The sequence below is a fragment of the Pantherophis guttatus genome, chromosome 6 (assembly GCF_059756535.1).
Source record: "Pantherophis guttatus breed Tessera chromosome 6, ASM5975653v1, whole genome shotgun sequence".
Lineage (NCBI taxonomy): Eukaryota > Metazoa > Chordata > Lepidosauria > Squamata > Colubridae > Pantherophis > Pantherophis guttatus.
The window spans coordinates 47,131,750-47,158,097 of NC_142068.1; the positions used below are offsets into that span (position 1 = coordinate 47,131,750).

General features: G+C 39.2%; 1 protein-coding gene across 4 annotated transcripts in view; it reads right to left on the reverse strand.

Moving 5' to 3' along the window:
* LZTS2 (leucine zipper tumor suppressor 2) overlaps nucleotides 1–25,128 on the reverse strand; it is a 64,770-nt gene extending 39,642 nt beyond the window's left edge. Inside the window, exon 1 of one of the 4 annotated variants that reach the window (XM_034439944.3) lies at nucleotides 24,987–25,128. The gene's annotated coding sequence lies outside the window, so the exon portion shown is untranslated. Of the gene's footprint in view, nucleotides 1–5,226; nucleotides 5,737–24,955 lie in introns of those variants that run through there. The other 3 variants (XM_060682861.2, XM_034439945.3, XM_087872837.1) reach the window with 3 other exon arrangements.
* Nucleotides 25,129–26,348: the final 1,220 nt, after the last annotated feature.

Below are 26,348 nucleotides of genomic sequence, written 5' to 3' on the forward strand. Positions count from 1 at the left end.
AAAAGGTATTTAAAGAGGGTCCATGGCAGGGGTAAAATGTAAAATTTGTTACTACCGGTTCTGTGGGCGTGGCTTGGTGGGGGGGGGTTAATGTGACTGGGTGGGCGTGGGCAACTTTTTTTTTTTTAACTTTTCAAAGCATTTTTTCTACAACCTCTTCTACCAAAGAGGTTGCAAAAAATGCTTTGAAAAGCCTCTGCCAATCAGGCAACTCAGCTGGGATCGTCAGAGACTTTTCAAAGCATTTTTTTTACTACCTCTTTGGCCAGAGAGGTTGCAGAAAAAAATGCTTTGAAAAGCCTCTGACGATCCCAGCTGAGCCGCATGATCATCAGAGACCTTTTTTTTTTTTTCTTTTAAAAGCATGATCCGGTCCGAACCAGGAGCATTTCACCCCTGGTTCATGGTGAAAAAAAGATTGAGAACCAGTGCTTTAAGGGGGGAAAGGTGAAAATCCTTCTTATTTAGGAAAACAAACTGTGCATTTCAGAATGAAAAGAGGAAAAAACAAAATATGAAGTTCTTTCCTCTCGACACTTCTCCTTTAAATGTAAAAGTTGACTATGTTGAATAAAGGTGACATACAGTTTACACAATATCAGCTTCTCTGATTGCATCATGATTTCTGTGCCAAATGTTAGGTGATTATATGAGGTTCCCACTGAAGTTTATGGCTGGACAGCCTGGGTTATTTTAGCATCTGTTTTTATTTTAGCATTTCAGTAGTTTATAAATATACTCTACTTTTCCTATTTCTCTACTCTACTTTATCCTATTAATCTTTAAAACTCTGGTTATGTTCTATTAAGTTTAACCAGATAGATTTTAACAATGTTCTGTTATTATCAGTAGTGAAATCTAAAATTTGTTACCACCGGTTATGTGGGCGTGGCTTGGTGGTGGTGGGGTAATGTGACTGGGTGGGTGTGGTCTTTTTTTTTTTTACTTTTAAAACCATTTTTTCTACAACCTCTTTGGCGAAGAGGTTGTAAAAAAATGCTTTCAAAAGGCTCTGATGATCCCAGCTGAGTTGCCTGATTGGCAGAGGCTTTTTTTTCTTTTAAATGCCTCTGATGATCCAAGCTGAGTTGCCTGATCAGCAGAGGCTTTTTTTCTTTTAAATGCCTCTGACAATCCAAGTTGAGTTGCCTGATCGTCAGAGGCATTTAAAAGAAAAAAAGCCTCTGCCGATCAGACAACTCAGCTGGGATCGTCAGAGCCTTTTGAAAGCATTTTTTCTACAATCTCTGAAGAGGCTGTAGAAAAAATGCTTTTAAAAGCCTTTGACGATCCCAGCTGAGCCGCGCAATCATCAGAGGCTTTTTTTTTTTACTTTTAAAAGTATTTTTTTGGCCGAAGAGGTTGTAGAAAAAATGCTTTTAAAAGTAAAAAAAATGCCTCTGATGATTGTGCAGCTCAGCTGGGCATGGGGAGGGGCAGGAATTTTTGCTACTGGTTCTCCGAACCACCCACCTCTATCGCTATCGGATCAGGCGATCCGGTCAGAACCGGGAGCATTTCACCCCTGGTTATTATGGTATTATGTTGCCTATTGCCCTTATACTCCACAGTCATTATTTGTCAGCAAAATACCCATTTTAAAATTCCAAACCAGCTCAACATTGACTAGGGTGCTGCTTTTTACCCCCCTGTGATTGCTTTGATATTTTTCAAAGATGTGGTATTACTTTGATGGTGAAATTAAAATATTTGAGAGAGATACTTTAGACTCCCTTGGGGGTTTTTTGGTGAATGGTCGACACTCTTCTCAGCGAGGCCTTCCTGCAGGCTGAATGGTTTGCCTGCATCAGATAGTGAAGAGTTAATGTTTCCCATGCTTTAGCCATATGACTGGCACATGATAGATTCCATCCTGTCATGTGAAGCTTGATATGTTCTGACTGGGGTGCTCTGCATCCGGAGTTTATTTATCTTGTTGAATTCTTTTTGGAGTGAAGGACAGTGCTGAATAAACAAAGGGCTGAAGCTAATTGCTTGGGCAGGGCTTAGTAGGAATGGTGCCCTGACAAAAACTTGCTAAGATTCTCCATACCTAAGGAAATACCAAGAACAGCCCCTTAATCCATCTTCATAAAGAATTATTAGTGTAATAGATAGAAGAAAAAGATGATTTTAATACCTCCCTGCCCACAATTTCATTTCTCTCTTGTAATACTTTTCCTATTGTCATTATGCCAAATACAGGTGGCAAATCGACTTACATCCATTCATTTAGTGACCATTCAAAGTTATTACAACATTGAAAAAAGTCACTAATGACCATTTTTCAGACTTAAAATCATTGCAGCATCTCCTGGTCACGTGATCAAAATCCGGCCACTTGGCAACTGGCATGTACTTTTGACGGTTGAAGGGTCCCAGGGCCATGGGATCACCTTTTGCAAACGTCTGACAAGCAAAGTCCATTGGGAAGCCAGATTCACTTAACAACTGTGTTACTAACTTAACAGCTGCAGTGATTCACTTAAGAACTGTGGCAAGAAAGGTCATAAAATGGGGCAAAACTCACTTTAAAATGCTTCATTTAACAACAGAAATGTTAGGCTCAACTTTGGTTGTAAGTCAAGGACTGTCTGTATCCCTACATTGTAAGGTTTTGTAACTTGCTGTGCATGCGGTAAGAAATATTTTAATACCATAGTGAAATTGGCATGGATAGCTAAAAATCCAAAGCAATTTCTCAGAGAGTTTATATATCAAACTAAAGTTCAACTGAAATGTACCATATTTTTTGAAGTATAAGACGCACCTTAGTTTTTGGGGAGGAAAATAAGAAAAAAGCTGATTGGTGGGTGGATCAGCCTCCCGGAATACCCCCAATCAGCTGTTTCCAGAGGTGAATTTTAGCAACAGGTTCCTTGGTTGTGAGCTCTGTGCCTTGCTTTTTTTTCTGCCTCTGAAACTTCTGAAACTCTGTTTCAGAAAAAAACTTTCTTTCTGCCTCTGAAAGCCTTCGAAACAGAGCTTCAGAAAAAAAGGCTTTTTTTTAAAGCTTTTTTCAGAGGCTTTTTTTCTGAAGCTTCTTTCAGAGGCTTTTTTCAGCTTCTGAAATCTCCATTTGTGAGGCTGGGTGGGATTACATTCAGAGTATAAAACGCACCCAGATTTTCACCCTCTTTTTTGGGGGAAAAAGGTGCGTCTTATACTCCGAAAAATATGGTATGTCCCATTTCCCAAATTAGAAAGGCATGGCTGCAGGTTAATATTTTCCTAACCCTCCCAGGTTTGTTGGGCTACACTGTAATACGGTCTGGAAGATGATGGGAGTTTACAGTTATGGCAGATTATGGGGAACTTGTATCATAGAAGACATTAGACTAGAGAAAGCTAAGATAAACCATGGTGTCATGCAGCTCTTCTCATGGCTGCTGTGATTTAGACCATGGTATCAAAATCTCTAAGGGATGCAGTGGCTCAGTGGCTAAGATGCTGAGCTTGTCGATCAAAAGGTTGGCAGTGCAGCGGTTCGAATCCCTAGTGCCGCGTAACGGGGTGAGCTTCCGTTACTTGTCCCAGCTTCTGCCAACCTAGCAGTTTGAAAGCACGTAAAAAATGCAAGTAGGGACCATCTTTGATGGGAAGGTAACAGCGTTCCGTGCGCCTTTGGCATTTAGTCATACCAGCCACATGACCACGGAATTGTCATCAGACAGCGCTGGCTCTTCGGCTTTGAAAGGGAGATGAGCACCGTCCCCTAGAGTCCGGAACGACTAGCACATATGTGCGAAGGGAACCTTTACCTTTACCTTATCAAAATCTCTTGAAAAGGAAATGTGATTTTTAAAAAAAAAAAATGCTGCAATTATGTAAGCAAGCCAGAGACCCCACATAGTCACATAACCATGACTGTGGCCACCTTCAGGAGATAATTCCAATCTAAACTCTTTTGTTGGGCAATCTGCAAACTGAAGTTTTATGTTGCAGCCCCTACGTTAAATAAACTGCAACAAAGCAAGTGGAACAAAACTAAAGCTACTTTCACAGTACAAAAATATGGGGGAGGCTTGGAATTGTAGTACAGCAGAGTTTCTGTTGGGACATGCTCAGAGTCTATGAAAGGGCAGGATTGTTTCCATGACAAGAATGCATGATACAGCCACTTCTCTACAGGAGCCAGGCTGTTTCTTCCCAGAGCACTGGAATACTCTTCCCTTCTGTTCCTTTTTCTTTCTTTTAAAATCTTTTTTTGTCCTTTTACAACACAACAATGCAGATAATAAAAAATAAAGTCAATTGCTTCAACAAGTGTCCTCAATAAATGGATGATGGAAATGTTCATCCAGCATTTCAAAAGAAACTAAATTGTGTCATATCACAGGCAAGATCAAATTGCATTTACAAATAGTGAAAAAATGCAGCCCAAGTCAGATAAATAACTAAAATGGGACAAGAAAAGTGAATGTGGTTATGTTGCAATTATATTCTTTTCTAATTTTTCATTCTTTTTTAAATAACCGAAAGTTTCGATTAATTTGCATATCGTAGTTTTTTTAGTGCATTTTTTTTCTTTTACCAGAAGAGGATCTTGTAGTGTTTGAGAGTGATTTACAGTAAAACAGACATGAGAAGACTCAAGCGTGCTGAATCTTTTTGTCCTAGAACAAAGACATCATAGTGCAAACCAGTTCAAATACTGGTTTGAACTGTGGGCCAAAGGGGTGGGGGCAGGAATGAAATGCTACTGGTTCATTCCGCTTCGGTAGAACCGGTAGTTAAAAAAGCTACCAGTTCAGTGGAACCGGTAGTTTAAAAAAGGAAATCCTGCTTTCTAGCGAAGCTAAATTGCACGGCACAGCTGTTCCCGCCCCTCGCTGTTCTACTTATCTAGTAAAGTCTTCTTTTTCTGTGCGAAGCGCGCATTTGGTGCACAGTGTGCGCATTTGGTGCACATGCAGTGTGCTTTTGATGCACATGCATGCATGCAGTGCACATTTGGCACACAGTGCATGTTTGGCACGCAGTGCACAATTCGCACACAATGCACATTTGGTACGCACCACGCATGCGCTGGCAGCGAACAGTGGCAATCCGAGAGGATTCCACCACTAGGTGGGGGATTGGAAAAGCCAATTAATTATTATTTCCTGTGAGCCACACAATAAAGGGGAAATCTAAATCTAACCAAAGCAACAATTCTAAATCGTTTTATTTAAGAGAGAAAAAGCAGATCTGTAATTCCTAAACAAGTTGGAGACAAAGCCTTACCAATCTACTGCTGATCATCCAGTCCTGAATAAAAGATTTCAATCTAGGTTTAGCCCATTCCAACTAAACACAATGCTTCCAGTCTCCTGCATCATGGAGATAAGCAGTCGGTTGCAGACTCCGACTTCAAGTTCAGCATGTCCCAGCTCACTACTGTGGTTTCTTCTGCCCAAGTATCAACACTCCTGTCTCAATGACAAGGAAACACCCCATGCAAAACAACAGAGAGGATAGGAAGGCTGTGCTCAGCGGGCCTCCCACATGTGCACCAGTTGGGCCTGTTCTGGAGAAAATTCAGCCTGCAAGGAAAGCACGCCCTTCTCTCACCGCATCGATCTGAAGATCACCAAGTAACTGGTAATATCATCTCAGTGTAGGAATGACGTAGATGCCTTTTGTGACCACAGCCAGCAAACAGCAGCAATTTCCCCTGAGGAGAGTTTGGAGCAGAGGAAGGGTCTGTAGACTTGTTGCTTCCAGGAAGGCGCATTCTTCTGCTTCAAGTTCTGAGCCTGGAATTTTTTTTAAAATAAAACAGAGATGCGGAAACAAGTCCTTTTGGCAGGCAAACATACTGCCAGATGGAGTGGGAGGAGATGGAACATTTCTGCACAAGTCCTAGCCCTTTGCCAGTCAGCCAGCAAGATTTAGAATCTTAGATCTCAATATCTCTACTAGCAAGTGCTAAACATCAAAGGCAGCTCCTTATGTTACCTGATACGTAGTGTAATATTTTGTTTCCCGCAAAGTGGACATTCCCTTGAAGAAGAGATGCCGCCTGACTCCTAAAAGCCTGAGTCAATAAGAAAAGCAACCTTCACTCCCTTAGCAAAATAAAAATAAAACACGTGCACCAGTTGGTATGCACAACAAGTAAAAATCAGTTGAGAGGTCCCATACTCTCTATCTATGGCTTTGCCAAAAAAAGGGAGAGAGTTTAACATAGTTATCTCTTAATTGCAATGCTCCTCACTCTCCTGACTCAAAAGAAATTTTAGGGCAACTGCATGGAATCCATTCTCTTTGTGAAGATGATACTGAAGACCTGAGCTTAACTGCCCAGTGGTCATGTTAAAAAAAGAAAAATATTACAGTAGATGTTACCTCCAGGAAGACCATGTACTCTAGAAAACCTTCTGCATAATCTCCTATGTGAAGTGGTAAATAGTGGCTATCCAACAGCGAAGAAAAATACATTTTGTACATTCTCAGAAGCATCAACTAAATTCATTATATTATCACATTTGCCAAAGCTCAGCATGTTTCTTGGGTTAAATCTTCACTATGGATTTGCCAAAATTTCCTAGGACCTGTTTTATATCATTGTTTATCCCAATCTGGTGTTCTCCAGATGTATAAATCTTTAGTATCCAAAGGTCAGGTTGGCTAGGAGTTCTGGGAACTGAAGTCCAACACATCTGGATGCTATCAGATTGAGGAATGCTATTTAAACTTTTAACTAAAACTAAAAGCCTTGGAATCTGAACTCAGAGCTTCATAAGTTTGCCAGCTGAAAATTGAGAAAAAATGTTCTTTACTGCCGTCTTTATTACAACTTTGTAGAAGTTGTACAACTTTATTACAACTTTCTACAATTACAATTGTAGAATTGTTAGCATCTCGTCCTATTCTATACCACAAAATCAGATGCCAAAGAGCTTCTGCATATACGTTTCTTATACAGCAACAATTTTTTGCTGCACTGAAAGTGGCTTCTGAGGGTCCCTTAAGATGCCATTCTGATTTTTTTTTCTATTCTATTTTTATATGACAGGACATGACATAACATGACATGACATGACATGACATACCATCGATGCAAATGACATTAAGTAACAAGAGACAGCCTTCCTGCAGAAAGGAACTCATAATCTAAAAGTCAACAAGACCTCAACAAAGGAACAGGAGAGACATGGAGGCAGCAAGAAACAGAGGGAAAATAGATGGTGATGCCAGAAGAATGGCTCCTACTGTTATCAATTGTACAGCTATTTCATCGTTTTCTCCTTCATAGACTTTTTGAATAATGAAAAGGGATCAAAACAACAATAGGAGAAAAGAGTTACGAATGGGAAACAATGTCATTGGAAACCTTTCGTATGTTTACAAATGAAGGACCACAGTAGGGTTCTTGGGGTTCTCTCAACATGGTTCTATGCTTTTATTACCTAACTAGGTAACATGTCCTACAGTCATGTTTGGGCTGTTGTTGATAAGCTTCCCCCCCCCTTTCTTGAGTTCTCTGTACTTTATACTAAAAGTTGTATAAATATAATTCCTCTTCTAGCAACATTGGAGGGAATTCCTATCATGTCTGTTGTTAATTTCAACATCCTGGATGCTTTTAATACTTGGAAAGTTCTTCATTTTTTTCTTGCAAAGCATGCCTGGCTTACTATTAATAATTCCACTTAGCAGGGGAAAAGAATACTGCTAGGAAACAAGACCTGCCTTCTGAAGAGACAGCCCTCTGGGCCTGGTCTGCACTTTTTAGACCACCAAATTGGTAGTTAAATCTTCCTAAGTGCATGCACATGCATACAGACACACACTCAATAAAAAGCATTTTTCCTTATTTATAGACTATCTAGTTAAGCTTTTTCTTTGCCATATTGAATTTTGACACTGAGGAATTTGGTTTTTGTTTTTATGATGTTTTAAATAAGCGAGCATCTACCTGCCAGCTGAGCTAACAAAACCCAGACATCTTACATTTTACATCTTAGATGTTAAGTCAGAGAATGATAACAATTCTAGGTGAGGGCTGTTTATCTCTCCAAGGATTATGCAACATATGAAAATATATGATTGCCTTGAAGGTAGCAAACACTGGAGGAAATTGGTTATCACTAGATAGTCTATAAATAGTCTATAAATAAGGAAAAATGCTTTTTATTGAGTGTGTGTCTGTATGCATGTGCATGCACTTAGGAAGATCTACGTGACCGGAAAGGCTCACCCCAGAGTATGTAAAAAGTATTGCTTACTTTGCATTCAACTCATGCTCAACTGAAAAAATAGCATAAATATACTAAGAGACAATCCATATCACCAATGTATACTCTGTGAAGCTAAGATATTGATTTCATCAAATTGGGTTTACCACTTAAAATGAGCAACTGAGTAACATAACCCAAAATGTGATCAAAATATAAACTGAAACAAAGCTAATGTTTCTCTGAAATGGAGTTGTCAAATTTTAACTGGAAGCAACAAAAACTTTAGCAAGACTACATGAATACTGAACTCTTGAGGATATAAACATACATATATTGTATATACATATCAAGTCTTAATTACTTGACCTGTATTTGATTTTATGAGAAAAGCCAGTCTAGTTCATCTATTCATTAAGTAGTAGAATAACCTTCCCTACTTCCGTTTCATTACACTATCATTTGGATGGAGTCATACAATTGTCTATATAATTCTTAATTTAGTGTGAGTCTCAAAATAAATATGCAGCAAACATTCTCACATTTGCACATTTCCCTAATCCGCAGCCTCTTTCACTTCATTATTCCATCAAGCATCATTTTTCATTTTTCCTCTTGTAAAATTCCACATGCATACTTTTTCATACAAGATACAAAATTACTCTCCCTGGAGTTGTTCTATTTTCTTTCTGTTTCCCTCCCCCCCCCCACTTTCTTTTTTTCTCCATGCCCATCCATATTTCTTCTTTACCTTTGCAAAGATTCCTTTCCTACTGCAGAATATTTGAACCACTATCCCTCTGGCATTTATTTTGCTATTTCTGACTGCAGCATTTTGCAATACTTGAAATATCCATAGGAATTTCAGGCAGTCCTAAACAGACTATATATAATATAATCTATTTCTCAAAAAAATTGAGGAACAGGGAGCAAGTCAATTCCATTATTTCCTACAAATGAGAAAACTCCAGACAGAGTCAAATATGCTTTATTATATAAGCATGGCAGAAGAATATGTCTTTGAACTCATAACCAGTGAACACCCCACCCCAAGGAAATAGATAACTGCCTGTCCTCAGTACATTACAGAAATTGTAAGTAGCTATGCTCATTAGATTTGGATCTAACCTTTTTCCATGAGAAAAATCATGTGCTCTGTGTTTACTTCTCACTTCTCCTTGTATCTTGACACCCCATTATTAAGTCAAAGTAAAATACACCGGAAATATCCCACCTTTGCCAGATGGCATTTTAAATGAAAGAGTCTTGCATATTACTTATTTCCTTACATAGAGCTCCATTATTTTTATATGCTCCATCCAACTACTTACATTTTTTTAATAAATAGCACAATTTCTGGTACTTGATTGAAATGAATGATAGAGAAACCTCAGTAAGAAGTGTTGGTTTTGACACAACAGTTTTAATTCGGAGGCTAATATATAAAATAAGGAGCACAAATGACTCCCAGGGAATGTGACCTTTCAGTAATCCATCCTTTTTCAAGAGGAATGTGGCATGGTAATAGAAAACAAAGGAAACTGCTTCATACTTAGTCAAATATAAACTTTAATACCATCAACATTGACCAGTACTGGCTCTCTAAGCTTTCTAGCAGTGTGTTTTTAGTTCTGCCTGGAGTTGCTCAATAATTAACCTGCAACTTTCTGTGTTCAGTGATGTCACAAGAGCCCACTTCAATGAGATGTTAGAACAGCTACCATTCCATAGCTTTCATCAGATTTCACCTTTCACAAAACTGCACAACAATAAACTTGGTCATTCTGCAAACTTTTTTGTAAATCAATTGTCCAATTACAGTGATCATGTGTGAATCTTTGCAGGAAGCAGCCAAAAGATCCACTGCTGCTAGTGACCAATCAGAAGGTATAGTGCCTGCCACTAGATTTTCTGGTGATCAAAGAATCACCAAGGAATCCAAATCTAGCCCTCGCTTAGATGGAAATGTTTCTCAGCTTTCATAAATCTAGTTTTCTACCACTCAGGAAAAGAATAGTCTGTTCTCTCTCCTATATGGGCTGCAAAGATCCAGATGGCTACTGGATCACCAAAGAGAAGTAGGAAAAAAAATGCATCACCTCGTTCTTGCTCCACAAGAAGCAGTTTAAACGAAGAGTGCAGAAACAGGCCACAAAGTAAGCAAACTTACGTGACTGGACCCTCTAATCAGAGCCCAGGAAAGCAGTTGAGCCTGTTCCTGCCCAGCAGATGAAGGAGTACAATCTTGTCTGGCTCTGTCTGGAGTTTTACACAGACCACGTGTGCACGTTTGGGCTTGCATTAAAACAGCTACAGACTCAGAGGAAAACAAACTTCATTTAAAGGGGAAAGTAGCAACATTTTGCTACTTTATATTTTGTGTTATATGTAGAAGTATATAACCAAAGGCTCCTTTTATCTAAAGACCTGAGACAACATAAGCAGATAACTAGGAGCAGGAGCAAGACACCAAAAACAAAAATTCCACAGCTGAAGGAAGCCATTTTAAGCACTTCCTTTACAAAGGCAACAGCGTCAAATAACTACTAACTGTTCTTGCAACTTATTTGTGACAGTTTTCATTACATAGCTGAACAATTTATTTTCTAAAGATATTTTCCTCCAAATGACTAGACGCCCAGGATTCCATTACTTGGTTCAGTCTCAGGACTATACATATAGCATGGAAACCGACTTCATTCAAGTGGACACTTGCAAGTTTTCAGAATGGCTGTGATGCCTTGACAAACGTATAACTTTCTGGATACAAACCTAGGCACCATCAATTTTATTCCAATGAATAGCATAAGAGGAAATTCAGAAAGACCCCAATTCTATCCTGCTTCTTAATTTTCCAGTAGGGGGGAGAACAATGTGGTATTCACAGCAATGTGTCTTCATGAATCTTCTTTAGTACTAGACAATCTTCAAAATAGAAATCTAAGCATATTACCAAAAAGAGCACCAAAGTAACACGTATTTGCCACAATATCACACAGAGGCATTGCCAAAATCTGGGCCTGCTACGTTGCTTTCGATAAGTGAGTGTTTCATGACTGGACATGCCCACTATGGTGCTCACTTTTGTGAGCATAAGCACTACCTGCTTTCAAAATTCCAACTAGGTAACTGGCAAAAAGAGTGGTCAGGAAAATAAAATATTTAAATTTGAAATCAGTTGTCTTTTGCTCACTGGCTCTCTCTTTCGTTTGCCTCCCTCCCCCCCCTTTTTTTATGCGTACATAAATCTGCATAGCTTGTCCTATATGCACAAAAGTGGATATGTCTAATCAGATGTTTGTAAAGCAATTTCTGCACTGGAGATCAGCTACCATGGAAAAAATTGGAAAAAGTATCTTATGGTGGAGGAGAGGTAGCTGATAGGTGGATTACCAATTCTCTCTTATCACATATTCCTTGCCACATTTAACAGGATTAGGGCTGTATCTAAAGTAAACCTTGCAGCCCCGTTGCAATCCAGATAAAGGTACAGATCTGTCAAGGTCCCATTGGTTTTAAAAGAGCGTTATCTGCAGACTGACCCCAACTATACTTTTTCATGCTCAGAAGCTAGTAATTTTAAATGAATGTTACTTTTTGCCTTCGCCACGCATATTTTAGAAATGAACTCTGATTTGTTACTACCATGTGCCTCCTACAGTAGCTCTGGCTTGTTTTGTTCACTGCTATCTCTGCCATCAAAAATGTTACCTATTTTGGATGGAAGCTAATGATTGGACTCTACTCTGTTCTCATTCTTCATATTTTGTCAAGTTAAGTGCCATTGTTACAGACATCAGATCTATCTAATTTAAATACATCAAGATTGAAATCAGCATTGGAAAAGCAGGGCAAGATGGAGTGGCGTCTAGCTATTGTTTCCAACACATGCAGTTTTTTAAATATAGCACTGCAAATTGCTAACCACAAATTTGGAAGGCTACTCTTTACTACAAGTTCATCATACTGTAAACTAGCAGTTTCTTCCTTACCTTACCAACAAGTTAAAAAATAAATTGAAGGACTTAAAAATAAGTGGTTATGTGTTTACTAAAATTGAGTTCTTAAAAATGTGACTTCTCACCACTCTTAAAACTTTTTAGGGCAGATTAAGAAAGTGTAATATTAAATGCCGAAATGTATCACAAATGACAGCCAGCAAGTCTAGGCTTCTTGTATCCCTTTGAGCAAAACTGGGATTTTGAAGGAAAAGGCCTTTACATTCAAGACCCTGATACCCCCCTCCTACATAAGGTAACAATTAGTTACAGACAATTTCCCCCAGGCAAGTAACCTAAGACACAAGCTCCAGTGATCTATTGCTGAGAATGGCAGGACACATTGACTAACCACTGAACCACTTTAAAGCAAGGAAATTCCAACAAAAGCAGCAGAAACAGACTGACCTAGATCCATTTAAGGAGGAGTTGAGGAATTGCTCTAGGACCATAAAAAGGAGTTCTGCCTTGGCTTACCATACAGATGCTTCTCCCTATTTTTGCACTCAAATCAGCCATGCTGAAACTCTGGCCAACCACCTGGAAGCAAGCACACCATGTTGTAGGCCTGTCAGGGTAACCGGTCCCACAGAGCAGTTCTTCTTTCTCCTGCTGTTTTCTGAATTAGAATGACACACTCTTTTTAGTTCAGTTATCTTTGTATTGTGCCATCTGTGCATCCCATAAAAACAGCATCTTCCTTAGGAGCTGTGACCACTTCTGATTGCTATTTATTTAGACTTGGGAGGAAACTGCAATTAACCAGATATAATTATTGCTCTGTTTTCAGGGATTCTATTGAGATACAATTCCCCCACCCCCTGACAAAATATAATTTCATACCAAGTGGGAGACCAATATAGTACTTTCTGCAAACCCATGAAGCCATAACAATACAGTACTAAGGCTTCATATACAAAACAGGAAGTCAAAATTAAAATACTGCATGTTTAACTCTGGAATAGAAAAAAATACCAATGTATTATATGTCTGCTGTTCATATTCGAGCCTATCCTGATATAAAGACAGTTCCAATTAATCAATGTTTATTTTTTTCTATACAGACTCTTACAAGCTTGATGACTCTGGGCATGTTACTCTCTCTCTTAGTCCGACTCAAACTCACAGGGTGGTTGTTGTAGGGGAAAATAGGAGGAGGAAGGAGAACTAGGTATATTCACTACCTTGAATTATTTGTAAAAACAAAACAAGATGGTATAAAAAAATAAAATCTTAGTATGCATATTTAAATCAATTTTCTACTGAGTTGACTACAGAAGAATTACAAAGCATGTGAAAGTAGATCTATTTTCATTCACAGGCCTAATACTAATGTGCTCTAAAGTAAACAGGAAGTTTCAATTTAAGAAGAGCAAAATCCCATTTTGCAATTTTTTTTCTTCCGTTCAGTCATGCTGATTCTCAGAGACTGCCTGGGCAAGTCCTTGCAGTTTTCTGGGCAAAATCTTTTAGAAGTGATTTGCCATTACCTAGGGCTGGAGGAAAGTGACTAGCTTTGTGCCCAAGATGGGATCGAACTCACAATCTCCCAGTTTCTAGCCTAGTGCCTTAACTACTACACCAAAATGGCTCACCAAAATACATCGAATTGGTTCCAGATAATCCCCAACCTCCGAACCTTCCGCCGGGCCTTGAAGACCTGGCTCTTCCAACGGGCGGGCCTGAGTTGACTCTAAACTGATTTGAAGCCTTTTAAATTCTTAAATTTGAATTGGTATTGCCACGTTTAACCTTATTTATTGGATATTCTGTTTTAATTTGTCTTTTAACTTTTGTATTCTCTGTTTCTTATTGTTGTGAGCCGCCCTGAGTCCTTCGGGAGAAGAGCGGCATACAAATCCAATAAATAATAATAATAATAATTTCACATACATCCCTCCAAATCCCTCCCCTCACTCTTCTGGAAGTTTACTGATTTACATTTGTTTTCTCTTTGAAAAATAGCTGGCAGAGAACACAAATAACTTTTAATATGCAGTGTAAGGTTTATACCAAGTGATATTATTGTTCTATTGATATCACACACTGTAGAGGCTACCCAGCGTTTTGAGTTTTGTTTTCATTTGTTTCTCAATCATATCTGAGGATGCTCCAGGGTGAACTTGTAAGAGTTTACATCCAAATTCCTCCCTGCTCTGAGCTATGGCCCTTCCACTTTTTCACTACAGGAAGTCCTCAGTTTACAAGCCATTCATTTAGCAACTCCTTTGAAGTTATAACAGCACTTAAATAAATTACTTACAACCAGTCCCCACACTTACAACTGTCACAGCATTCTCAAAGTCACATGATCAAAATTTGGATGCTTGGCGACTAGCATGTGTTTTCAGCATCCCTGGATCATGTGGTCCCTATTTGCAACCTCCCCAATCAGCAAGTCAGTGGAGGAAACCACTGATTTCCTTAATGATCATGTGACTCACTTAACAACTGCAGTGATTTGCTTAACAATCGTGGCCAAAAAAAGGTCATAAAATTGGGCAGGAGTCACTTAACAACTGCCTGTCTTAGCAATGAAAATTCTGATCCCAACTCTGGTCGTAAATTGAGGACTACCTGTAATTCTTCAAAACAGTGTGTTTTGAGTCCTTCAGCAAGCTCTGTATATTGAGGACGTAAAGAGGGGGCTTTGATCATGAGGAACATCTTCCTGTGATCCAAGTCTTTGTTCCTGTTACCAATATTTAAGTGCCTTGGGATCCCTACTGGTGAACCATTCACTTTGCAGTCTAGCAGGACCTCTCCCTGGGCTCGGGGAGCTGATTTCTGAGAGATTTCAACCCCCGTGGGGATCAGTTTGCGTCAAGTGATCTTGGGTCTGAAATGCATTAAGTGGTCATACAAAGTTTATTTTTGTCTCAGAGCTGATATTATATGAGCTGGAGATAGAAGGAATTTCCATCACCTTATTGGCTTGGTCAGATCACAGCCTGATCCAAATATAGTTTATGATTTCTATGGGTTAGGGAAACCAATTTGAATGATCCAGCACAAACACCTAATGGATCTAAATGATTTCCAGAAAGCATTTGGGAAGTTTAATTGTTGTCTCCTTTCCTCATATCAAAGATTACAATTTGGTAAAATTATAAAAGACTTTTTGTAAACAACTATACCACACCAAAACTAGCAGGGCAAGCTGCTGTATATAAACAGGAACCAAACCCCACACTTACCACATTGATGTTGTTACCCAGTTGGGTAATGAAACGTCTACAAGAGTACAAGCTCAGAGAGCACCCAGGACTCCACAGTTCAATCCTGAGCTACACATATCCTCTTCTATTGAAAATATTAAAGTTGCATTTCAAAACAGAATAGGCAAGTGAAAACAAAGGATCACCTTTGTTGAACTAGAGACATGTAACAGAAGCCGAAGTGGAGTAAATTACAGTGTTACTACACAAGGCAGTAACAAACTGCAAAGACAGCCCCAAGGCTGTCAGTATGTACAAAGCTTCAAAATAGCCTGACATTCATTTCCCTGAAGTTACCATCACAGCAGCCAACTGCCTTGAAACAGAATAGAAGGTTATATGGTTTGATGGGTGCTTTTTCTCAGCTATTCAGTGGCTTTCACACAGAGAAAGCCTTGCTGTAACTACATAATTCACTCCTCTTGGGTAGTCAGAACAACTATCCCAGTTTTTTTTTTTCCTTGCCACAAAGAAAGAAGTGTCATACAAAATTAAGCAGGCAGTATAAAACCTCCATTTTGGCAGCCAGAGGGCAAAATGAAAGAAAAAGGCTTTAGGTTTTTGGTAAGATAGCAAGGAGGTACATGATATACTGTTCACTTGTTTACAAAGATTACCTGTTTCATGACATAAGACAGCATACAGATAATAAGGACAGCCGGCTTTTATATAGCAAATTGCTAGTCCTAAATTTAACACTGAGGTGAAGCATTTTCCATGTTACTAAATGCATTGCTTTTAAGGAGAGTGTTTGTAAGTATATTTCCAGTGATTGCCGAAATGAAGCCTCTGTCAAATCAGTGCTCTGGAAAGCTGCTGAAGTAAAACTCCCATTATTCCCATTCCAGCATGGCTATAAGCCCCGCCTCTTTTTTTGTTTTGATGTTTTTTTCTGGGGATGACTGCTGTAATATTCCATACATTTGCTGAACAATAGCTTGGAGGAGGCTTTTTTATATACACACACAATTCTCCACAGACCATCAAATAGAAATCACCCCCAGATCCCTCTCCAAGTCAGCCATCTGCTTTTCAGCAAATACAAATACTGTATATGGAATATGAAGGACAAGAGGAAAAAATACAGAAGAAAAGAGGGGAGGAAGCCTGTTTTTCAAAATGTGGGTTTTGATTTTTTTAAAAAAAATCTGCATTCTTCTGTCAATCAAATCTACTGTGCTTAGGTCTAATAGTAAAGAATTCCTAATCTACAGGAGGGACAAAACGTTTACCTTTCAGCCAAAAGAGAGAGCTGTTTTAAACTAATCAAATCAAGAACAGAACAAGACAATTCCTTTCAACCTGGAACACAAATCCCATGTTCAGAAATCCAATGAGTACAATCTTGTAAATTTTACTCAGAGATCTTTTTCTTGTCTTAGGTCTTGAAAGTGAACTATGCACCCTGTTTCTGACTTTTTCCTAAAACATCAAGAAAAAAAATAAAATGTAGAAGCTCCAGCATAACATCAATGCAACTCTTAAACTATGTCTAGTTTAATGAAAAGAAGGACTAGGGGAGACATGATAAGAGTGTTCCAATATCTTAGGAGCTGCCACAAAGAGGGAATCAAGCTATTCTCCAAAGCACCTGAAGAAGCAATGGGTGGGACTAAAACTAAGGAGAAAATTCCTGACAGTTAGAACAATTAATCAGTGGAACAACTTGCCTCCAGAAGTTGTAGGTGTTCCAACACTGGAAGTTTTTAAGAAGATGTTGGATAACCATTTGTCTGAAGTGGTGTAGGGTTTCCTGCCTAGGCAGCGGTTTGGACTAGAAGACCTCCAAGGTCCCTTCCAACTCTGTTATTCTATTTCTATTTCTTTTACCTGCGGATCCTGTGATAAACCTAAACTGTCATCTTAGCAGGTTTTCATAATAAGATCAAGTCTATGTCGCTCTACATTCCCTATCCAGTTGCCAAATGAAAGCCAAGCAGCATCATAGGATACATAAGCAAAATCTAAATCACTCCTCAAAATTCATGAATGTTTCCTTCTTTCTACCAGTGCAATTTAGATATCAAAATAGTTTTTATTTATTAAATAAGATTTTTTTTCCTGTACTTTCCATCAATCTTATCATTCTTCCACTTTATAATTATGTGCACTCTAAATCTGGCTGCTCCACTGTAGAATTCTTTACCCGGAAAGCTAGTTTGGGCACCCAAGTTAAAAGCAAAAGCAATTAATTTTAACAGCAGCCTAATGGAATTTGTTTTCTCTTCTGAAACATATCTGAGACTCCTTCCCTCTAGGCAACATTAAGATTCAAATTGTGCCTAGAAAATTGAGTTCTATCACCACTACTACATTTTGCATCTCATACCACATGCTTGGCAAGCAGGCAGGCAGGGGAGATATACAAAACAGATGTAATTTGACCTTAATGGACAACCACCAAAGATGCTTGTCCTTGAAGAAAAATGAGAGAGGACATATTCTTCTAGAGTTAAAACTACTTGTAGTTTCAAGGTGAACTCTCTTGCTGTCTTCCACACTGGCATTTCAAGTCCCCCTTCAACAAAATAAAACCCTTCCAGTCAGAATCATAGCCAAACATTCATCTGCAGTTAACCAGAGTACACCAGGGGAAGATTCTTGTTACTTCACATTTCTTTCATGCTGACAAATAGGTTTGTGTATGTGCAAGTTCCACTAGTTCTTCCCCTGTTTGCATGCAATTCATTTCTAGTTCTCTACACCAGTTTCAAGACATAACATAAAGCCCACAGAAATCCATGAACATGAGTCCCACAACTTAGGATAGCTTAGCACGGAGCTTTTCAACCTCAACAAGGTGAAGACGTGTGGACTTCAACTTCCAGCATTCCCCAGCCAGCATTCACTGGCCTGGCAGACAGAATTCTCTGTAAGAGATTATACACAGCACAAAATGCAGGAAAACTCCTGGATTTTTGCCAAGAGAAAGGCCAGAAGTTTATTCTCTCTTCAGCTGAATCACATACAGTTTAGGAGCTCCTACTATTCCCTTACCTCTTTCCCACCCTTAAATTCCTACAGGCTTTGAAGTCTTAAGTATTATATTACAGAAATATCCAATCATACTCCAAATACTCAAGAGGAAACCACTGAGCAGCTGCTGTCAGTCTAGAATCTGCCACTGGCTTCTAAACAGTTTCGGTTACAAGCTCTGAAGAAAAGCATTATAATCCTCTGAAATGTTGCATATGGTATATTTGTTAACAAGACTGTATCCAATAAAAATGCCATCTTGGCCATTTCTTTTTCTCAGGCTTTTGTAGCAGGTCTGGAAAAACAAGCAGAAATACAATTACCCTCACTTCCAAAAATCTAGGCACAAAAATACCATTTTAAAAATTACTTTTTCAAGTACTTTGAATTTTGCCATTAGTTGTAAGCTGGAAAAGTAAACCTTTTTTTTTCAAAAGCAAGAGAACAAATGTAAATACATTCATTCCTTATGAGAATTATGCTGAGGAGGGTTTTTCCCCCTAACTCTTAACAACCATATAAATAAATTCCCTCCAGAATAATCTGTTCCCAGCTTTCTACTTCAAGTCTTCCAATGCATTCATTGCCATTATAACCGAGTCCATCCATATTGTTGCCTCCTCTTGTTGTCATCTTCTCTTTCCTTCCATCTTTCCTAGCATTAGAGCCTTTTCCAGAGAGATGGATCTTTGCATAATATGTCCGATATGATCATTTGAGCCTGTTTATTTGAACCTCAAGTGACAACTCTGGGTTGATTTCTTTGATGATCCATTTGTTAGTTATCTTGGCAATCCATGCTATTCTCAGGAGTTTTCTTTCACAACAAATACTGTTTTCCCAAAAGACCTATCCTGAAAATAAGCCCTAGCATGTTTTTATGCATGTGCCTAATATAAGCCCTAACCCCAAAGTAAGCCCTACTTAAGAGCCTGCGCAGCAACATGCAATCCTATTCCATCTGGTTGCTCGTGGTGCTGTGGCCATGAGCCGAGGCTGGTGGTGGTGGTGGAGCTGCCCCATGTGCCCTGCGCTGGATTACCTCAGGGCCCGTAGCCAGGCCATCCACATCCCAACACCTGCCTCACTGGCAACCATGTGCAGCAGGAGTTCACCTGGCCGCTGGCCCACTTCTTCTGCTTGCTCGCAACCGCAACGGAGCAGGAGGCTGAGCAGTGTGCTGGTCCCGCAGCTGCGAGGTGAGGCAGGTGTCAGGGTATGGATGGACTGGCTGCAGGGACCCTGAGGTAAACCGGTGCAGGGCGTTGGGGCAGTTCCACCCCCCCACCTTACCTCGTGGTTGCAGCACTGGCACATCACTCTGTTGCAGCCACGAGCAAGCAGAAGAAGTGGGCCAGCGGTCATGCAGAGTCGTACTGAACAGGGACGCTGGAGCCACCGCCACAAGGTGAGGCAGGTGTTGTTGTTGTTTTTTTTTATTTGATTTATATGCCGCCCTTCTCCGGAGACTCAGGGCGGCTTACAATGTGCTCAGCAATAGCCTTCATCCTTTTGTATATTTATACAAAGTCAGCTTATTGCCCCCAAAACTGGGTCCTCAATTTACCTACCTTAGAAAGGATGGAAGGCTGAGTCAACCTTGAGCCTTGGCGAATTCGAACCTGCAGAAATTGCAGGCAGCTGGTCTTAATAACCAGCTTAATAACAGGGTGCCTTAGACCACTGTACCACCAAGGTGTTGGGGCATGGGGGCCTGGTTGTGGGGGCCCTGAGGTAAGCCAGTGTGGGCACATGGGGCAGCTTCACCCCCCTGCCCCACCACGAGCAAGCAGAAGTGGGCCTCTCGTATATGGGGAAAAAATAAAGACACCCCCCAAAATAAGCCCCAGTGCTTATTTTGGGGCCCAAAAGAAAATAAGACCCGTCTTATTTTCGAGAAAACACAAGTATCAAAAGCATCAATACTTTTCCTATATTGCTGTTTCAAACTCCAACTTGTGCTTACATAGAATATCATAGGGAAAAAAACCATTGCTTGCACATTTCAGATCTTTGTAGATATAAAAGAATCAATGCTGTGATGTGTCACCAAGATCTTCAGACCAACTGCAGCATAGTTTTTAATTGCAGTTTCTTTACTATTGGCAGTCAACCCTAAAAGGCAAAAGCTGTCCACAAATTCAAAATCTTCACTGTCAGCTCTCAGGCAATTCCTCTACTTGTTATTAATTTGGCCTTCTTTATAAACTTTTTTTATTGTGCTTATTGACTTTTATTACTAGAGTTTGCAGGTCATTTGCATTTCAGTTAGTGTCATCAACACATTGCATCTTATTAATGTTTCTTCCTATAATTTTAAAACCACATTCATCTTCTTCCAATCCAGCATATCTGAATATACAGTATATTCAATATATTAGCCAAATAAATAAGGAGAGAATATATAGCCTTGTCTCATTCCTTTGCCAACCTGGAGGCAGTCTGCATTCTGTCCTGATCACCTTCCCTTCCATGACCCTTCCATGAGGCTATGTGATTCCCATTTTCCACAGGTTGACATGGTAGACATAGTCAAACCTTTCTATAATCAATGAAACACTCACTAATTTTGCCTTTTTCAACTGTTCAGTGTGCAGCAGCTTTTTTTAAGCCAGTTCAAAATCAGGCATCTCTCTCATCTCTCTTTCCATGTAGGGCTTTATTCCACACTGAATGATCCTAAGCATTATTTTGCTTTTGCTAGAATGTGAAATGAAAGATATTGTTTGATACCCTGTTTCCCGAAAATAAGACATCCCCTGATAATAAGACCAATCGGGGTTTGAGCACATGCACTAAAATAAGCCTCTCCCCGAAAATGTTTAAACACAGAGCTGGAAATCAGGTAAGATGGCTGGAAATTAGTTAAGACGGCAAGAGGAACATCATCTTGCTCCATGTGCCCCAAAATAATAAGACCTCCCCAAAAATAAGGCCAATCGCTTATTTCAGGGTTCAAAAAAATATAAGACAGGGTCTAATTTTCAGGGAAGCATGGTAGTTTCTACACTCTGTTTGCAAAGTGTGCACAGCCATTTTCCTTGGTATTGGTATATGGACTGACCTCTTCCAATCTTTGAAAACACTGTGTCATTCTCCAGATTTTCTGCCAGAGCTTGGTTAGGAGCCTTACTGGTTCTTTTTCCGTTGTTTCCCATATTTCTTTATATTCCATGAATTCCTGTAGCCTTCCAATTTGGTAATGACTGAATGCCAATCTAACTTCATCTTCTAGCACTAGATAGTCTTGCAAGTAGAGAAAGTTGGACATCAATTTCTGAATTGCATAGAATGTCAGCATATGCCTTTCATCTTTTATCTTCCTTCAAATAACTACTAACTGGCATCCTATGGCATCCTTCAACAAACCAAGTTGAAGTTGGAATCTCCTGAGTTTAGAAATATTTTGGAGGCTTTTTGTTTTTCCATGTATGTTCCTATCTTCAGTGTCTTTACAGTTATAATTTTAGTACTTTTTCCTATCTCTTCTAATTCCTCTCTGAAATTCTTTGTTCTTTCCTGAAATCCCTGTCTTTCTTGGCTTTGATTTCTCTTTTTGGCAATTTCTATCAATTGTTCTATCAAGTTTCCTTTGTTTCTTAGTTTTTGACAGTTTCCTTCTATATATATCCTTAACAATGTGTTTGATTTCATTGCATTGTTCCTCTGGCTTTGAATCAGTGAAATTCAGGAGTTCAGAATGATTCCTGATGTTCTTGAAAATGATGATGATTGAAGTTCATAGATATCAAAATTAATTGGCTTTCTTCTTTTGCTTTAACTCAGTGTGAAATTTGCACATGAACAACTTATTATCTCTTCCACAGTAAGTCCCTGACCATGGCTTTGCTATAACTGGGCTCTTCTCTCTTTGTGCCAAAAATAATTTGATTTCTCTATATTTCATCTGGTATTGCACAGTCATTTTGGCTATTGGAAGACTGTCAGCAATGAAGAAATCTTTGGGTTGGAAAAATTGATGATGTTCTCCTGCTACATTTTCTTCCTTTATATTTTCAACTTCAAATATCCAACCACAAACATTTTCTTCCTGCATATCTTGCTTGCCTATTCTATCCATTTCAGATTGAATTTGACCATATATCTCCTAAAACTTCCCTACTGGTGCATCATTTGTTGGCTCATAAACTTGGGTAGGTGTCACATAACAGAATTGCCCACAGAGTCTATTTTATATTACTCAGTCATTGATTGAAGTGTACCAAGTATTGTCCTTGTTGTATTCTTCCTGATTATGAATCAATTCCTTCATTTTTCGTGTCCTGAATAATAAATAATAAATCTTCTGACTGAAAGTATCCAATTCTGGATCATTTCAGTTTGGTGATTCCTATGATATCAGTGAATGATTCATTTTAGCTTTAACTGTGTTAAATTTTGTCACGTTCATGGTTCTTATGTTCCATCACTTACTGTAATTCTCTTCTTTGCAACTTTGGATTCTTTTCCTGCATGGCAGCATCAGCAACTATACTTCCCAAAAGCTTTAATCTTACTACCGTACATCATAAATCTAATTAGTACTGAGATATCCCCTGTTCTTCCTCAGTAGCCTGTTCTGTGCCATCCAATCTCAGAGGCTATCATTCAGCACTATATCATCAATCATGTTATATTGGCTACCCATAGTTTTTTGTAAACTACAGGAATAGTTTATTATTGCCTTATCTAGCACAGTATGAAATTATGCCTTTGCCATTGTCACTAAAGTGATTATCTGCCTCCAGCATTTTCATATACTGCTACTGTCTCATATAAGTGTCTGGTTGTTTTAGCCAGGCACCTGAGATGACCTTCACATCTAAGGTGACTTTGCTTGGATTGCAAACTTTTAGCATGTATTTCTAATGTTCTTCTTTCATCTAATCCAGGGAGCCCCTACCTCACCTGAGGCAGCATAGCAGAATTTAGTGGGTTTAGAAACCATACATACAACCAATAAAACTCTCTTTTGTTTTAAAGTTGTAGTCCCAGACATATTTATTTGGGATAAAATAAAACCCAGACAATTTGGAGAAATTACTGATGAATAAACAAGTGTAGAACTAGTAATAATCATGGACAGTTTGCCTCCATTTTATAGATGAGAAACTTCTAGTTCAAACTACATACTCTGCTCTCAAACAAATGGGGAGGGGGTCCCACTTATTCTCAACTACATTTTTCACTGTTAACTGCATCCTTGGCTGAAAGCTGATACCCAGAAAGTATGGACTGGGTGCCCCAAATAGAGATGTCTTAAACAGTGTGCCTAATACTAATCCAGACAGCATAAGACTAACCAAAAATGTTGGCAAAAGAAAAAAGAAAAAAAGCAGAAATAGATATAATATAGGACAATGGGGCAGAGGGAATCTAGACCTTTATTTGATCAGGAGTATTGCTCTGTATTTGATTTCAAGGCAGCCAATTTTTCTTAAGTGGCTGTGAGGCAGGGAAGAAAAAATATTTTGAAAGGAAAATGAAAGGTTGCCGGGGAACCTATGAACCTCTGCATAGAGAGAACTCTATGTACTCAAAAGAAGCTTCACAGAAAAACTTGTGCTAGAGAAATCCTTAGATGTGAAGAGCAGGCACTACCACAATACCAAATATTTTCTTCATCTGCCAGGCAATCCTTCCTAAAGTGACAGCAACATCAGATTCAGGCAATTATCAATCAGATCCTTGAGCCCCAAGCCTTTTTCTGTCCCTTCAGATCCCCTCATATAGACCCAATATATATCAGCTTTTCCATTTGCCTGCTTTTCTGGCCACTGTCCATCCTCACATCTCATCCTGTCAGGGATTCAGAAAAAGACTGAAAGACCAAACAACTCCATCAAGTCCAGTACGCATTGCAAGCTCTTTTTCTCTCCAGAACCACAGACTTCTGCAACACAGCCTTTGCCTACAGTAAATACTGTATCTCATATCCTCTACACCAGCTTTCCCTAACTTGGCCTCTTCCAGATGTGCTTAAACTCCAGCTCTTGGGAGTTTTGGCCTAACATATCTGCAGACTGCCCAGGAGACGTTCAGTCCCTAAATGTGAGTCATTTCTCCACTTAGTTATTTAGGTATTTATTTGCTATGTTATACTCAATTCCGCTTTCATTCCCGGATGTTCAACAAACAGTTCTAAAGTACAAGATAAAGAACAGTAAAACTAACCTAGTTAAACACAGATGTGAAACTGAAAAAATGTATCAGTTTTCCGACTCACCTCCACATATAAATACATATATTTAAGATGCAGGGCACCACACATTCAAGACATATGGCTTCTCGCTTTGCTTCCTACTTCTGTTGGAAACACCCTTTGGTGCATTCACACAAGATGTTTGAAGGACTCACAACTCATTCAAGTCAGTACTGTAAGTTCACAAGACATGCCAAACTACAGCTAACGACACGCAGTGAAGTTCCTTTAACCCGCTATGCTAGAAAGCGGTTGGCTAAGAAACTCTAAATTGTTTTTGTATTTGTTTCCCTACAAATACAAAAACAACTCTTGCGCTCTCTTTCTCTTCCGCAGATACCACCGAGCGAGCTCCTGCCTTCAACAACCACAGCCCTTTTTCTTCGTTTTCGGACCCACCTTCCTTGCATTTGGGCAGCTGTTCACTCACCCTCGCCAATATGAGCGTCAGGACAGCCGATTCCAGTGTCCGGCTCCCGTCGCCCACCCCATTCGACTGCCGCCCCAACTTCTCTCCATGCTCTGCCTCAGATTCAGGCTCCGCCCGGCTGCCACCCCCTAAAGCCTCCCCAGAAAGGCAGCCAGTCGAGCGAACGGGCAGAGGCAAAGGGCCGGGCTCGGGGGACTCTCGACAGCCGGCGGCCGGCCTCGGATGATCCAAAGTGAGCAGGGGAAGGATTCAGTGACGTGAGAAGGCGCTGGAAATCAGGAGTGGGGAAATGGCTTACATAAACAAGACGCAGTACAATAAGGATCCTTACTCAACATTCACTTTCTTTCTTCTTAATATCCAGACTGACTATGAACAATTAGGAACATTCAAAAGTTGGTCCTGCTTGCTTTAATAATGAATCAAGATGGTCGGCATAATTTTTATAAGTTGAATAATTTTTTTTAAAAAAACAACAAACTAAAGCACTCTCCTTAAGTACCATTACATCAAATGCCAAAGCACCAGAAACAAAAATTTTACAATATCTTAATGCAATAATAAGAAATCATAGACACAAATGCATGACCCAAATTAAAATTCTTAATATAATAACCCACCTTATGTTTTCTAATAAATATATATTGAACATGCATTGCATACAGGAGGCTGTTCATCTTGATCAGCGGTTAGACATCTTGATAAAATTTATTGGTATATTTTGTATTATAATAAATCACCTGTTTAATCCTGTACTCTGTTTCAAAGTAGGAATCTGATGCTTGCATTGATTATCTTATACAAATTGTAGCTCTGCTTCCAACTTAACCTGGAAAATATGGTAGCATCTGAAAAGGGGAAAAAAGATGCAGGGGATATTATTGAGCCCTGGTATCATTTGAAGTTCTGTGAAACTACAGCATTTTGAAAAAGGAGACTTCTTGTCAACTCAATGATGAGCTGGGAATAAAAAAAACAGATGACTCTGAAAACATGAAATTAACACATTTATTATCTCAATTATAGATCACACTTTATTTATTCAGCTATATTAATTGTAGTTCCGTGAGAAGAGTGTAATACGCATGTAGTAATAAAGTAGGGAGGGATCCACTGCAAAAGACTGGTGTCTGGAAACTAGGAAAAAAGGGGACATTTGGCAAAATATATGTAGAAACAAGGAAGTAAACACAACATTCTGAAAACGAGAAGCACATGAGAGTCCACTGAATTTTAAAGCTTTTTCAGGAAGACACACAGCTGTAAGATGATGCATAATTAGTTAAGTATTATTTCCAGTGGAATGATTTTATAAGATTTGTCACGGAGCATGAATTTTTTTGTCATTAGCTATGTAGGCAT